The sequence below is a fragment of the Pteropus alecto genome, unplaced genomic scaffold, assembly GCF_000325575.1.
Source record: "Pteropus alecto unplaced genomic scaffold, ASM32557v1 scaffold454, whole genome shotgun sequence".
NCBI lineage: Eukaryota > Metazoa > Chordata > Mammalia > Chiroptera > Pteropodidae > Pteropus > Pteropus alecto.
Window position 1 is genome coordinate 418,670 of NW_006434901.1, and position 14,732 is coordinate 433,401.

Genomic DNA, 14,732 nt, shown 5'->3' on the forward strand with positions numbered 1-14,732 from the left:
TTTATTTTTGTTGTTTGACAAATGGTCTTCAACTTCCTAGCTTTTTCCCCCCCTAACCCAGACCACTTATCTTCAATATATGTTTTTAAAAGTATCAAAACTAGTTAACTGCGGGCAAGTGTGTAAACTCGGTGAAGTATGTCTCTCAGTGACTTATATTCCCTTTTGATATTTTTTCCTGACTTCTCTGATCTCTGTAGCCACAATATTCTATTTTACCTCTAACAAAATCTACTAAAACAAAATATCTGTATACCAAATTGTTCTATACATAAGATCATAACGTTTATGGATTAAGTATATTTTAAACAAGAAGAAGAATCAGTGGTATCTGATTCTAATAATCAAATTTCAAGATTAGGGCAATGGTTAAGGAGCTAGCTCTTTTGAAGGGTAGAAGAGTGACTTAAAGCTTATCACGTGGGTGGTTCCTTACCCATTCTGTGGAAGGAATATGCTTTAAATAGGAAAAAATAGCATAGTGATAGAGTGTGAAGTCACTATGTTTATGTTTTTGCATTATTTGTCAACTACTTTAAATAATTTTTGATCTTATCTCTAACGGTAATGTCTATAGAATCATCATAAAGGAGAATTACGTATATCAGACTGCATGAGCAGTCAAGACAAAAAATTCAGACATTTTGTTCAAATTGCATGAAATTGGATCAATCAACTCTTTTTTCATATGGCCTTTATATTTATAGATTGTACTAATAATTGTGCTATTGTTAAATTGCTTAAGAAGCTAGGAAGCTGAGAAGCAGTTACCCATTTTTTAAGTGAAGATACGGAAAAATGGAATCAATTAAGGAAGATACGATCTACAGGGAATATCTATGAGAATTTTAACTATGATTTGTGGAAATTGTGGGTAAATGATAATTAAATGTGTTTATATTAAGAAACAAAATTAGGGTAATTTACATCATAATAAGGCTTTTATAAAGCTTAAATCTGGGAAAGGTTTCCTTTGTTAATACTTCTAATATTCAGATCATATACTTAAAAGAATTTTAAAATGACTTCAACTTTGATGTTGCATGAAATGCATTCTTCTTTAATGTCTACTCACTTAGTACTCACTGAAATTCTTTAATGTCTACTTCACTTCGGAATATAGAAATGCCTTTTTCCATCCTTGTTAATGCAACAAAGTCATAATTTAAACCAGACTCATACATTTGGTATGGAACTTCAACCAGCCTTCTTGGGACTGTGAACTGTTCCTGCTGCTACTATGCCACAAATTCTGAAAACTTCCCAAGCACCTTTCAGAGATGATTAGCAGTCACTAAAAACAGAGGAGTTTAGGAAAAAAACCCTGGGTAATCAGACAAAAACAAATTTCGTTTCTCAACGTTATACCCTGCTTTATTGCTTCCTATAGACCTAGAAGGGAAGAATCAGAAATTATGTCACAGGGTTGCATGACACTTTATAAATACTTAGCAACTTCATTGCTTGTAGGTCCTTTGTACTGCACTTTGCTAAAAAGTGTCCAGATTAGGTGGGTGAGGGAAATAAGTAGTTTTAGTTAGAAATATTATTGAAGAATTTGCATGAGTATTTTAATACCGTAATCTAAATTACACTTCTCTCAGCTTTATCAGCATCTATTAGAATACCAGAACTATTTCTTGGTAGCACAAACCTACCACCATATCAAAATATTCAGGTTGTATTATTTAACAATAGAACATAGGCTGCTTTAGATGAGTTGTAAGAAAATAATGAGACCGAACTATTATTGTCTTTTCTAAACCACGATTTATGATTTTAAACAATATTTCTGATACCCTCTTCTTATTTTGTTTTTCCATTCTGTTGGAGAGGGGGAGCATTCCCCCCGCCCCCAACCCCACTACCTTTTTCAAGGTCTTATGTCTGGATTAATAATAAAATTGACCCAAGACCAGATCAACAGGAGAAAAACCTATTGAATACATGTCCATGGGAGATCATAAATGACATCCAGAGAAAGGATGAGCCAGCCAGCTTTTTATACTTTTTAGATAAAGAAACAATAAGTTTGTGAAAAATTGACAAGACCAAGAAACTTAGGTTTGGGTGCTCATTAGTGAGCAGTCTAAGCAAAATTTGGGCTTGGGCAGTAAATTAGTAAAGGAGTAACAAGGTTTATTTACACAGATATTTTGGCTCTGGATTTCTTAACTCTAGTGATAACAAACAGTGTCTCTCTCAGCACCCTAGGAGAGTGGAGGGCACCTTTCACAGGGAAATTTAATTCCTGCATTCAAGGAGACAAGGTAGGGTCAGCGTGCCCTTCCTGCACTGGTTGCTTGTCAAGTACTTTAATTCAAAGTAATCAATATGCCACTGTGGGATATTTTGGGGCAGCCTGCCCCTGATAATTCTAGGTAATAACAAAGAGAAAAAAAGTCAGGGAAAAATGATAAATTGGGCTATGGTCAAAATCTTAGTTTTAGAGAATCGAAAACTTTCTATATTTATTTGTCTTGAGAAATAGGAAAGATTTAAACTATTCCTCATCAGCAGAACAAGTGATCTTGAAAAGACCATCGCTGTTATTAGAAGGGCAAAACTCAGCCAGTGAATATGAATCATAGTGAAGACCTAAAAGAGATTGGATATATTTGATTACATTGTTCGCCTTTCGAATGTTTTACATGAACTATCCTAGATGAGTGTATGTGTGTGTGTACGTTGACTTCAGGAATAAGCGTCTAAATGGAAATCTTCTCAGTTTCAGTGGTATAAACACAGATAAATGAGCCGAATATCACCAGAGAGTATTTTGCTCATATTGATAATTTTGGGAGGCTCTGTTAAAAAAAACGAAGCAGGACTGCAGACAATAGGGCTATAATAGGCCCTATTATGTGTGGTTTTTCATTATTGTTCATTCTTATATGAGTTATTTAATCTACCTTGCCCATATTTCCCAATTGTCTCTCAATTAAAGTTCAAATAAACCAAGGGAGTTTAGGTTTAATGGTATGCATTTAGACTAAAAGAGGACCTTGCCTGGAAATAACCAAAGGTAGATTGGCTATTTCTGAATAAGAATGATTTTTATCCCCAAAGTAAAAATCTGTCAAAAGCTACTACAAATCTCTGTCCCATATGATGTGTTTTCTCTCTTCCCTAGTAGTTTCTAAAACTTAAAGGAGAGCTGTCACATGGCACCTTTGTTTCGGAATTCTCTTATATTTTGTAGGTATTTATTACACTGGAGAGGGCAGTACACCTAGGACCTACTGAAAGGCTAGGTGGTGGGAAAGAAATTGACAATTAGCAGGAGAATAACGTGGTAAATACAATTGTCAATAGCTTAATTAAAAATAGTGCAAAAGGCATGCAACATGCGACATTTATTTCATTTATTTCAGATTGCTTCTAATGTACATCTGTATAAAATAATGCTATATTAAATCAACACAGCACTTTAGACGAGGGATTCTAAGTAGTTTCACGGACTGGCTCAAAGGTAGGGTTCCAGTGGGCTGTGCTCATAAGTGAAATTTCATGTTTGTGGTAATATGTGCATTTTTCTAAGAAAAATACCCGTAGTTTTCATCATATTCTCAAAAGGTTCTGTGATGCAGGCCCTCAAAATAATACCACTTTTGCATTAGAGTTCTCAAAGCAACTTCACCCTGATTATTTATTTTGATCCTGAAAATAACACTGGAGAGGAACAAAAAATTGTCATTTTTATATACATATAGGGGGACGAGACTCATGAATATTAAGTAACTGGCCCAATCACACAGGTAATAACAACTTGAAATCAAGCAGAGATCCCAGGAAATCTGACATCTAGGTCAATGATCATGCATATGAGATTAAAAAGGAATAAATTAGTTTTAAATACACCGGATATACTTCTTTTAAAATATATCCATAGATTCAAATTTATTTTCTCACTAAAAATAAATACCAAATTTTTCTGTTTAGAAATTGTCACTGCAATTGTCAAATAGATCTTTGGTCTAACACTGCGGCCCAATATCCCTGCGGTGTTATATTTCGGATTCTGGCACGAGGGAACAATGCCCTGTGAAGACTGAATATTGAATTCTGTGGAGGGTCAGAGGATGGGGAACTTATTTGCAAAGCAAAAGTCCTGAAAGGACAGTCTTTCAGGTCTTTGCCATTAGGGATAAAGGAAGGGCTATCTGATAAAGTCAAAGGAGCAGTCTTTACTTTCACGTAAAAGGAAATACAATGCCGATGCACCTAAATAAAAGACTACGCAAACAAAAATGAGTTTTTGTTTTCGTATTTTTTCAGTTTGGCTTGACTTCTTTTCCCCAACTAAACATTCAATTAGTACTAATAAATTAGGAAGCGACCTTTGCCCACTGATGAAAAGTGGTATATCTTTTGGAAGTCACAGAGTTAGGAAAAATGTATAGGATTTTGTGAAGTAAATAATTTTTGGTTAATAACAAATTAACTTTGACCGTATTTAAATAAAGTTAACGAGATTTATATAATGGATTGAAAAAAATTTAATGTTTAAAAAATTTAATGTTTTAATGTTTTAATGTTTAAAAAATTTAATGTTTTTCTATTTTTATTAGGTCAAGGCAATGTTATGATAATTATACTATCTCTCAAGCTCTCTATTAAAAGTTTTTTAAACATAATTTAAACCATCTTTCCTGTGATAGAAAGTAAGCTCCTTTATTGGAGTAAGCTGTAACTTCTTCAGGTCACAAAGATACATATATCCGTCAGGATTCAAGCAAAGAAACATAAATAATAGAACATATATATTAAGAGATTTATTGCAAGCAATTGGCTTATACAGTTATGTTGGCTAGTTAGTTAAGTCTGAAATATGTAGGACAGGCCATCACGAAGGGCAGGCTAACAATTTTTTCTTCTTTTTATAAACCTTGACTTTGCTCATAAGGCCATTCAACAGATTGAATCAGGCCCACCTAGATTAGGATAATCTCCTTTACTTAACGTCAACCAATTATGGACTTTCATTACCACTATGAAATAACTTCACAGAAACACCTACATTAACGTTTGATTGATTGGATAACTAGATACCACATCCTAGCAAAGTTGACACATAAAACAGCATTACAATGCAATACTTATTAAATTGCCACTTGGTACAATAAATAGTGCTTAGAGTGACACATTGTATCCCCAAGTATATATTATTTATTCCCATGATTTTACTAGTCTAGATGCTCAAAACCAGGGGCCAGCAAAATTTTCTAGTAAAAAGCCAGAGAGTCAGTATTTTAGGCTTGCAGGCTATATAGTTTCTGTGGCAAGAAAAGTACATAAATGAATGGACATGGCTGTTTTCAAATAAAGCTTTATTTACAGAAACAGGTGGCCTGCCCTTGGGCTACAGTTTACTGACCCCTGCTCTAAATTAGTATTTAAATTCTCAATACTATCATGGATTGTGCTGCATTTTCTTAACACAGGTGAATAAGGTGTGTATAAGACCCTCTGTTGGAGCCTAGACAAGTTGGAAGTAGCATAAACATGTTAACATCTAGTGGGAGGAATGGATATACAGATGATTAAATGCAAATACAAATCACTGTGAAATTTTATATAATTAAGGTCTTTTCAAAGTGCTCTGGGAAGACAGATGAGGCTGGCCTTAAATATGCCTGTGGGGACCAGACGGGGTTGCCCCAAATAGTTGACTTCTGAGTTGGACCTTAAGGAAATCTGTAAATAGGTTAGAGGGAGTTAAAAGCAAAGAGAGACATAGACGCAGACACAGACACAGAGACAGAGACAAACAGAGGAGAAAAGGACGTATTCACAGGAAACTTTTGGGAGGTAGAAAACTAAATAATATTCTTGAGGGGCAGTGATAATCCAGTGTCACCAGAGGAAGTGTGGAGATGATCACTAAGCAGGAATTTTAAAATATAGGCAGGGCAAAATTATAAATGGGGTTTGAATGTTACATAGGAAGTTTAGCAATTAACCTGAAGAAAATGGGGAGACTGTAAATCATATTTGAGGAGAGTATATGTGTGTTTACAAAGTTCCACAGAATCTCATTTAAAAAAAAGTTACTTGCAAGATATTGTTGATTTACCTGCCTAGTACTGATGTCTCTCATCGAGTTCTCCAGTTCTTGGATATGAATCTCTCAGATCATGCACTTGGAGAACAGTTTTAGAAGCAATCCAGACTATTCTAACAATCCCATATGCCTTGCTATGGGTACAAAGCAAAGGGGAAAAAAAGATTCTGTATCCTATGATTAAGAAAACTGAAGATATATGTTTAGCGAGCAATGTTTTCCATTTGCAGATAGTTTCTATGACACCTAAAGCCTAACTTATTAAAATTTTGTCAGTATAAGGACTGTATGAGTTCTGTATACTAGATGTAAAATTAAGAAGTGGAGTTAAAACAGTTAAAATATCTGTGGAAATAACCTAGTAAGAAATAGCGGTTGTACTATACCCCTATTTGGTAATTTAATGTTTCTACTATAATACTGAAATGTAAATTTTGTTTTAAAACTTAGAGTCTTATGTAAAGCAATCTAATGGGAAGATATTTACAGAGAAAACTTGTTTTCATTTTGTTGGAAGTATGCCGTGGTTCTTTTCTTTTTCTTTTTCTTTTTTTCTTTTCTTTTCTTTCTTTCTATTTTTTTTTTTTGACTACGGGGAATGAGTGTCTCCCCCAGAAAAATAAATTATGCTGCTAGAAACTATATGTAGCAAATGATTTATTTAAGGGGAACTTTGAAAAGTGTACATGAAATGCTAAGAAGGCAAATAGCTGCAAAATGGCTTAGCTGCTTTTCACAAGAATTTATGCATCTTATAAATTTAGTGTACCTGCTGTTGTCTGTTTGCAGTTTATATTTAGCTTTCCAAAGGCCAAAAAAAGATGCTTTTGATCTCCTAACATTGGTAATTATCTCTAATTATAGGAAGAGCTCTCTCTCTGTGTGAAACAGCCCACTTTTTTTTTTTATTTTTGTTGGTTGCATATTTTAACTCGAGTTGTGCTTCCAAGCATCTGTTGGATTTAGTTCATTAGCATCTCCACCAATATAGCAGTCAATGAGACCACAAGAGTGTTTGCCTGCTGATAACCGTGAGGAGAAAAAACCCCCACAAAGTCATTTGTTTTCCCACTTCCAGTTAGAATCCTATCAGTGAAATTTTGCTCAATGTTAAGTCACAGAATATACACTGTTACAAAGCAAAACATGCAAACTCAAGGTCAAGATGAATTCTTGCAGAGCCTGGATGTGTTTTCTCCCGGTATACTACTCTGAAAATTATAGAAATGTTATTCGGGTTGTTTTTGTGCAGTGGATGCTTATGACATTGACACATCAAAATTCAGGAAATATGTTTCCTCATCTCAGAAATGGCTAGGGTTTTTCACAGTGATAAAAAGAAAGATTCTCGAGTTTACTAAAGTAGAGCTGAGAGGCATAAGAGTAGAGAGTCAGGGATTGAGTCAGACATCCCGCCACTGATCTCACATAAACTCACGAGTAAGGCTGCATCAACTTAGCTGTCCCATGGCTTCTCCACTTTGGTGCCTGGCCTATACTTCCTCTCTATTCCAAGGTTTACAAGACCACCCACCTTGGCTGGCCATTGCTGAGATAAAACTCAACAGAACCATATTACATCTTGAAAGACTAATATATTTTAGACTTAAACATTCAAAATAAAATTATATGTTCCACAAAAAATAAATGAAATGAACTACTAAGGTACCCTTTTGGTGAACTGTCTTGTAACCATCAGATTAACTTGGTTACATATACTCTTCTGTGTGCTAGAATCACTGCATTAATGGCTACATTCATTCATTCATTCTTCTACCCATGCTCTGTAGCGCTCTCCAACCCTGGTTTAAATATGATGCAAGAAGACGTTTTAAAGGCATTTATGTTTTTCTGCTTGCTCTTTTTGTCCTTCGTCATCACTATGAGAAAGTCTCGCTTGGGCTAGCTTGCTGCAGAATGAGACACATGGAGCAAAACTGGGTTGTCTCCATTATTCCAGCCAAGCCTATACTAAGATAATTTAACAGCCAGCCAATCTCCAGAAATGCGGAGGATCCCAACCAAGATGAGCAAAGCTATCTAGCAAACTTGCAGCTTACCACAGACAGATGGACAATTTCAGTCAAGATATGTTGACTTCGATCCAGATCGAGTCATCCCCATAGATCATGAGCTTAACTTCATGATTATTTTTGTTTGTCAATAAAATTTTGTGGCTGTTTGTCATACAATATAGTTGTAGCAACGGATGCACTTTGCATGAAAACAAGATGAGTCATGCCCAGAAGACTTCCTGCATCCTGAAATCTCTCTCTGTAATAAAGGGAACTAGTCTTTACAGGGGCTCAGTATGAATTTTAAAAATGTGCAGACATTGCTGGATGAATATCGCATTGGAGCCTTCACTCTTGCCTGCTCACACATCCCTGGAAAGATGAGTTGCATATACCACAAATGACATTTATACTCTACACTCACCTACATTGCCCTCCTTAACTTCAGTTAGGATACTATGTCCGTTCTGAGACAGGTGGTGGTAGGTTTTATGTTTTCAACATCTGCAGACAGAGAAGAGAAGGTACATTGGGAAATGTCCAGAGCAGGGTTTGGGAAGAATATAGCTGTATATACACATATACATGTGTATATGTTAGTTGGTAATTGTGTGCGTTTGCTTTCTGGAATCTGTCCAGATGAGAGTTTATGTAGAAGTAGGCTCACTCTCTCTGTTGCTCCAGAATTCTGGTGAGAGACCATGACTCTCCAAGTCTTCATTCTCGTTTAATTCAGAGTAAGTCTGTGATGTGATTTGTGCCCCGTAAATGTGGAAGCCCTATGCAATATACAAATTGAGAGACTGGCATATACCAGGCTACTTGTGAATTCTGTGCTTTCATAATTGGTGAGGTATCCCTCAGTGGAAAATGCTCAATTTTTTTCTTTTGTGTATTCTGCATGGATTTATTGATCTTCTATTGTGCTCCCTGGGATACAAAGATAAATAAGGCACCCTCTCAGCCCTCAAGGGTTTTAAAGCCTAATTAAGAGGCAAATACAGAAAATATTTTTGCATAATTTTATGTGTTCTTTTTCAATAGTGATCAAGGTACTATGGAGAAACACTAAACACCTATGTTTGGGATAGGAGTACAGGTGGAATTCATGGAAGGCTTCACAGAATATACATTTTAGAAATGAGTAGGTTAAATAGAAGTTCTTTGGGAAGACAAAAAGAAGATGATAAAAGCTCCTATAGAAGGGGAACAGCCAAAGAATGACACAGAGATATGACATCATGAGTTTGAAGCCCAGTAAATTCCAGGGCACCATGAATCAGGGCTTAACAGATGATAAGGAAGAAGGAGTAGGAAGCTATGGGAACATAGAGGATTGTGGGAGACATGAAAAGGAGGTTCGATTTTATCTTATAAGCCATGGATAGATATATGAAATAGATAAGTATAAAAATCGGATTTGCATGTTAGAAATGTGACTCCAGTAGCAGTATTATGGAGGATGGGACTGGAGGGGGAGAAGCAATACTGATAGTTTAGATACATACTGTCCATATGGTAGCCACCAGCCACGTTTGGATACTGAGTATTTGAAATGTACTAGTTGGAATTGAGATGTATGTGCTGACCAGTGTAAAATATATACTAGATGCCCATGAAAAAATTGTTTTAAAGAATGTAAAACACATTATTGATAATGTTTGATACTGACTATATTTTGAAAATGATAATATTCTGAATATATTAGGTGAAATAAAATGTACTATTAAAAGTAATTTTACCTGTTACCTCTTAATTTGCTTAATGTGGCTACTGAAATTTTTAAAGTTATGAATATGGCTTCCACTATACTCCTGTTAGATTTCCCTGCTCTAGGCGATACGTGATTGATGAAGTAGGTTGTGACTATAGCATAAAGGGAAGAGAGAATTCGACAGTTGTTAAAGGAGAGAGATCTGACAGGGATCTCTGTGAGGCATTGAGAGAGCTGGACAGGTCTAGAATTGCTCTGAGAGTTATGGCTTGAATGACACGGACAATGGCGAGATCAATAAACAGCACATAGAACACAAGGAAACTAGGAGCTAAAAATCAGTTTAGAATTTAACATGTTGCGTATGGAATTCTGGTTTCTAACAGGTAGAGGTAGTGAAGAAATAACCTACATATTTCTGGCATCTAGAACAAATGTTATATCTAGAAATAAAGACTTAGCAGTTATTAGCCTAGAGAAGAAAAAGGAAATCATAATCATCAATGATATTGCCTCAGAAAAGAGGGATGGAGTAAAAGAGAGGCAAACTATGGGATCTGGGGAACACAAGTATTTTAAAAGAAGGTGGAGGTAAAGGAACTCATTAAAAAACGAAGTCAGAGAGATGGGCCACTTCAAAGACCAGTTTCTGAAATTTGTGGGAGAATACATCAAGAATGTGGGAAACTGGACGTTGTTGTATGTAAATGAGAAATCACAGAAAAGTGAGACATAGTCTTTGGATTTGAAAATTAGCACTCCATCATTGCCTTTATTCTGGTTCTGAGCATTTTTGCCAGCATCGAAAATGTTCTGATAATTCAGCATTAGTAATAGTTTTAACCTTCTTGACAACTTCAATTCATCTTCCTCTCAGTTGCTATAATTGTAACTAGAAATCGAAAACACAGTTTCTGATAAAAATCTATTTTAATTACTTGATTTGGAGGTATAGCATATAATAATTCAACATCATATAATTCCTGAGACTCACCAGATAGTTTGGGTCTTTCTTTAATTTATATAAATTGTCTGTAATCTCTGATGTCCAAATATGTCCAAATTTGAGTTGTTGCTGTCTTTTTTCCGTGATGAGCTACCCTTTCTACTTACTCTAATAGCCTTAATTTGGAGGGCAGGTGTCTCAAATTGGGTTAACTCAGGAACAGACTTTGAGATGAGGATTATTGTTTAAGTAATTTATTAAGAAAGAGTGCCGGGGTGGGGAAATGTAAGATAGAAGGGAAAGCAAGACAGGCAACAGGAAGAATCCAAACAAGAGTACAGTCTCAGGTGAAGTCCTGTAGAAGGCTCCTTCAGTCTTATCTCATGGGGGACTCTGGCTGATAGCAGTGAAACCACACAGAAGAGGAAAGCATGAGAGAGAATTAAGAGGATCTTAGGGATCCAGGTTAAACATTGACATTATCCTTATATGAGGGATCTCATCTAACGTCTCTAGCACCCAGTTCAGATCCTATCCTAAAGACCCCCCCCAGGAATAGCAACATCAATGCTGCTCCTGGTGGATGTCACCCAGCATCCCCTCTTCTATGGAGTCTCATTCTGTAATTCAATCTGAGTTTTTAATGGTCACTTGCTGTTGCTAAAGCTCTGATTCTCGCTGGAACCTTATCTACCAACCTTAGTACCACCTTTCGGAGTATTTCTTTGGCTTCCTTTAAGAATAAAATTCTCTACCAGCCAAATGGAGTCTATACCTTCTGAATTCTATTGAGACCCTAGAAGTTGTCCCTACCCCATCAAAGCTGCTGACACCAATGTGTTTTCCCACAGAGTCCAGGTATACTCTTCTTTGACCAAGTGAAAATGAGTTCATTTCAATTAAATTTATGGGCTTTGTAATTATTTCTGAGTACCCTCTGTGTGTCTGCAAGGCTATTGCATTATGAAGATGAATAAAATAGTCTCCACAAGTTTGCACTCTGCTGTCGAATTAATAAATGTGATATTCAATTAAAGAATAACAATTGCATATGCGTGTACACACATGTACATACAGTGTGGCATGTAGAAGAGTGATAACTTAATTCTTAATAGGTATGGGAGGTTTTAGAGGAGATTAGTAACTTCACTAGGGCTTAAGGATGAGTAAATTGGAAAAAAACATTTGCAGGAAATGAGATAGTTTGTCCAAATGCACAAAGGCAAGAAAAAGAAAGGGGTTATAGAGTACTGAAAGCACTTTATTATGGCTAGAAGATTCTTGGGATATAATTAAGTCTACTCCAGAGCACTCTTCCTCTTAAAACTTTGAAGTGTAGGCTGCTTATTTTTTCACAGTCTACAATGCTCTCTAGTCTTAATGTCACTTCCCCACCATTATTATTCCATCTTCTCAGAACAAATTCTATTCCTTGTTAACACCTACTAAGCATTTTACTGTCCCTTCATATTAAGGTTTTGACCCTGGATCACAGCCTCTTTCTCATCCCCTAAGTCTGATCATTCTGGAAAAATTTAAAGATCACGTGCTTATCCACCCAGCACACTGGCCTCTCAGCAATTGACTAATGTCAAGAATCTTTCTTTCTCATGAACTCTACTATGAAAAGAGCTGTCACCTATAATTTCAAGAATAATAACGCCCCCAACTGTGAGAATCTTTTTTTCTCAGGCTGTAGCCAACATATCAGTCTATTTTCTTTCCTTGCCCTCCACAACTACTCAAAATTTATTTCAGCCATGGCTTCAATTTTGGCATCAGGTCACATAGCCCTAACCTTTCTGACTATAGTTCTTTTGAATGGGGAGAAACTAACTCAAAAGCCAAGCACTCCATTGCCAGTCAGCAGGCAATAAGAATCTCTGATTAAGGGACAGTCATTGTAGCTAGGAGACATTGAACATCTGAACTGAAAGATTTGGTAAAGTAAGATCCAGAATCAGTATGTGGCAAGCCAAGAAACATGTACATGTCAAAGTTATGAAGAAACAAACATTAAAAGCTTTCGAACTTGAGCAGCCTTCAGAGAGGATGATGGAACAGATGTAATAAAGAAGCATGGATGGAAGAATTCTAAGAGTAAAGAAAGAAATTGAGAGAATATGTTTTTGATGATTTTCTATTCCCCATGAGGTCCTGTTATATTTTCTGTTCAGTGAGATTCTCCTACATTTTTATAAAAAATTCTTTGTTTACTGAACCTGCCTGAGTGTACTGCATTTTCCACAAAATAATCTCTAATAACATAGAGGCTACCTCTGTTTGTTACTATCACTGTGCCCAGGTTTCTGTTGAAATACACATATAAGTGATCCAGAGGCTTCCCTATTCCCATTTATGCCAGAGGGAAAAGCAATCAAAATCAGTTGTGGTATTTCACCTTTACAACTCCTGAACAAATTTATTTTGTCAACTCCTAAAACTAAGCAGTGATATTTATCATATCAATCATTTAGAGAGTAAAATTGTCATCTCGTAAAGTTTAACTATAAATAAACTTTATTTAAGTAGTATTATGACTTCATGTTTTGCAAGTGTCTAATATACGAGATTGCTAAATTATGGGTAGCAATTTTCAGGTTCATAATATAAAAATAATTTAATGGGTAAATATTTACTTATTTTCTTTCAAAATAGCAAATAATTATAAAACCATTTATCAAATATTTGATATTATAAAACAGGGGTCAATAACCATGACCTGTGGACCAAATTCAGCCTGGTGCCTTTTTGTAAATAAAGTTTTATTGGCCCTACAGCCACATCCATTCTATGTATTGTCTGTGGCTGTTTTCATGGTACAGTTGACCTTTGAACAACATGGGTTAGAACTGCACAGGTCCATTTATATGATTTTTTAAAATAAATACAATAAATGTATTTTTTCTTATAATTTTCTTAGTAGTTTCTTTAGTTTATTGTAAGAATACAGCGTATAATACCTATAACGTACAAAATATGTTAATTGACTGTTTATGTTATCAGTAAGGCTTGTGGTCAATAGTAGGTTATTAGATGTTAAGTTTGGAGGGAGTCGAAAGTTATAGGCAGATTTTTGACTGCACTGTGGGGAGTGAGTGTTGGAGTCTCCTACCCCCTGCTTTATTCAATGGTCAATTGTATAATGACAGAGTCGTGTAATTACAACAGACCATATAGCCTACAAAGCCTAAAATAATTTCTATTTAGTTCTTTAGAGAAAAAAAAATTTTTTTCATTACTCTTGCTGTAGAAATAGTGAATACATTATTTGCCATCTTAAGAAAACAGCTTAAACACCACATAGAAATCTTAAGAGGGGCTTATGTTTGCTTCTGTGTTTTCTGGGCTATTCTTTAACAAAATGCTCAATGTTCTTCTAGGGAATAACTGGAATAATTTTTTTTTTCTGAACAGAATCATAATAAATAAGGAAGAATTGATTGATTTTAAATATAAAGCATCTTTAATAAAAATGATAGGAAACAGATGGTATTTTATTATCTAGAATATGATGTAGAATGAATAAAGTTATAAAACAAATCAGTTCAAAGAAATAGAATTCATCAGGAAAATTAAGAAATAGAAAAAAATAGGACTATTTAAATTTATACGGTGGTTTCAAAGAAATAGGCAAAATGATAAAATAACAATGATCTAAAATTCAAATGGAAGTACCAGTTGAATAGAAAGTAGGCTAGACTATTAAAAAAGAGAACAAAAGAGAACAGAGGTATTTCATGATTAAAATTAAGGTCAAATTGTTTAAAAATACTAAGTTGTGAAACTGAAGTGATAAACAAAAATAGAAACTTTATGTTTCTCAAATCACAAATAGCATCTAAAATGAGAATATCCGTTGAATAAAACATACATAAACATGATATTAAATAAGGCATACCATCATTAAATATAAGCTGAAAGAATAGTTCTCCAAGCATGACATATTACAGTGTTTTACTAATTCTCTTTGCCTCCGCTTGCAAATGCAAA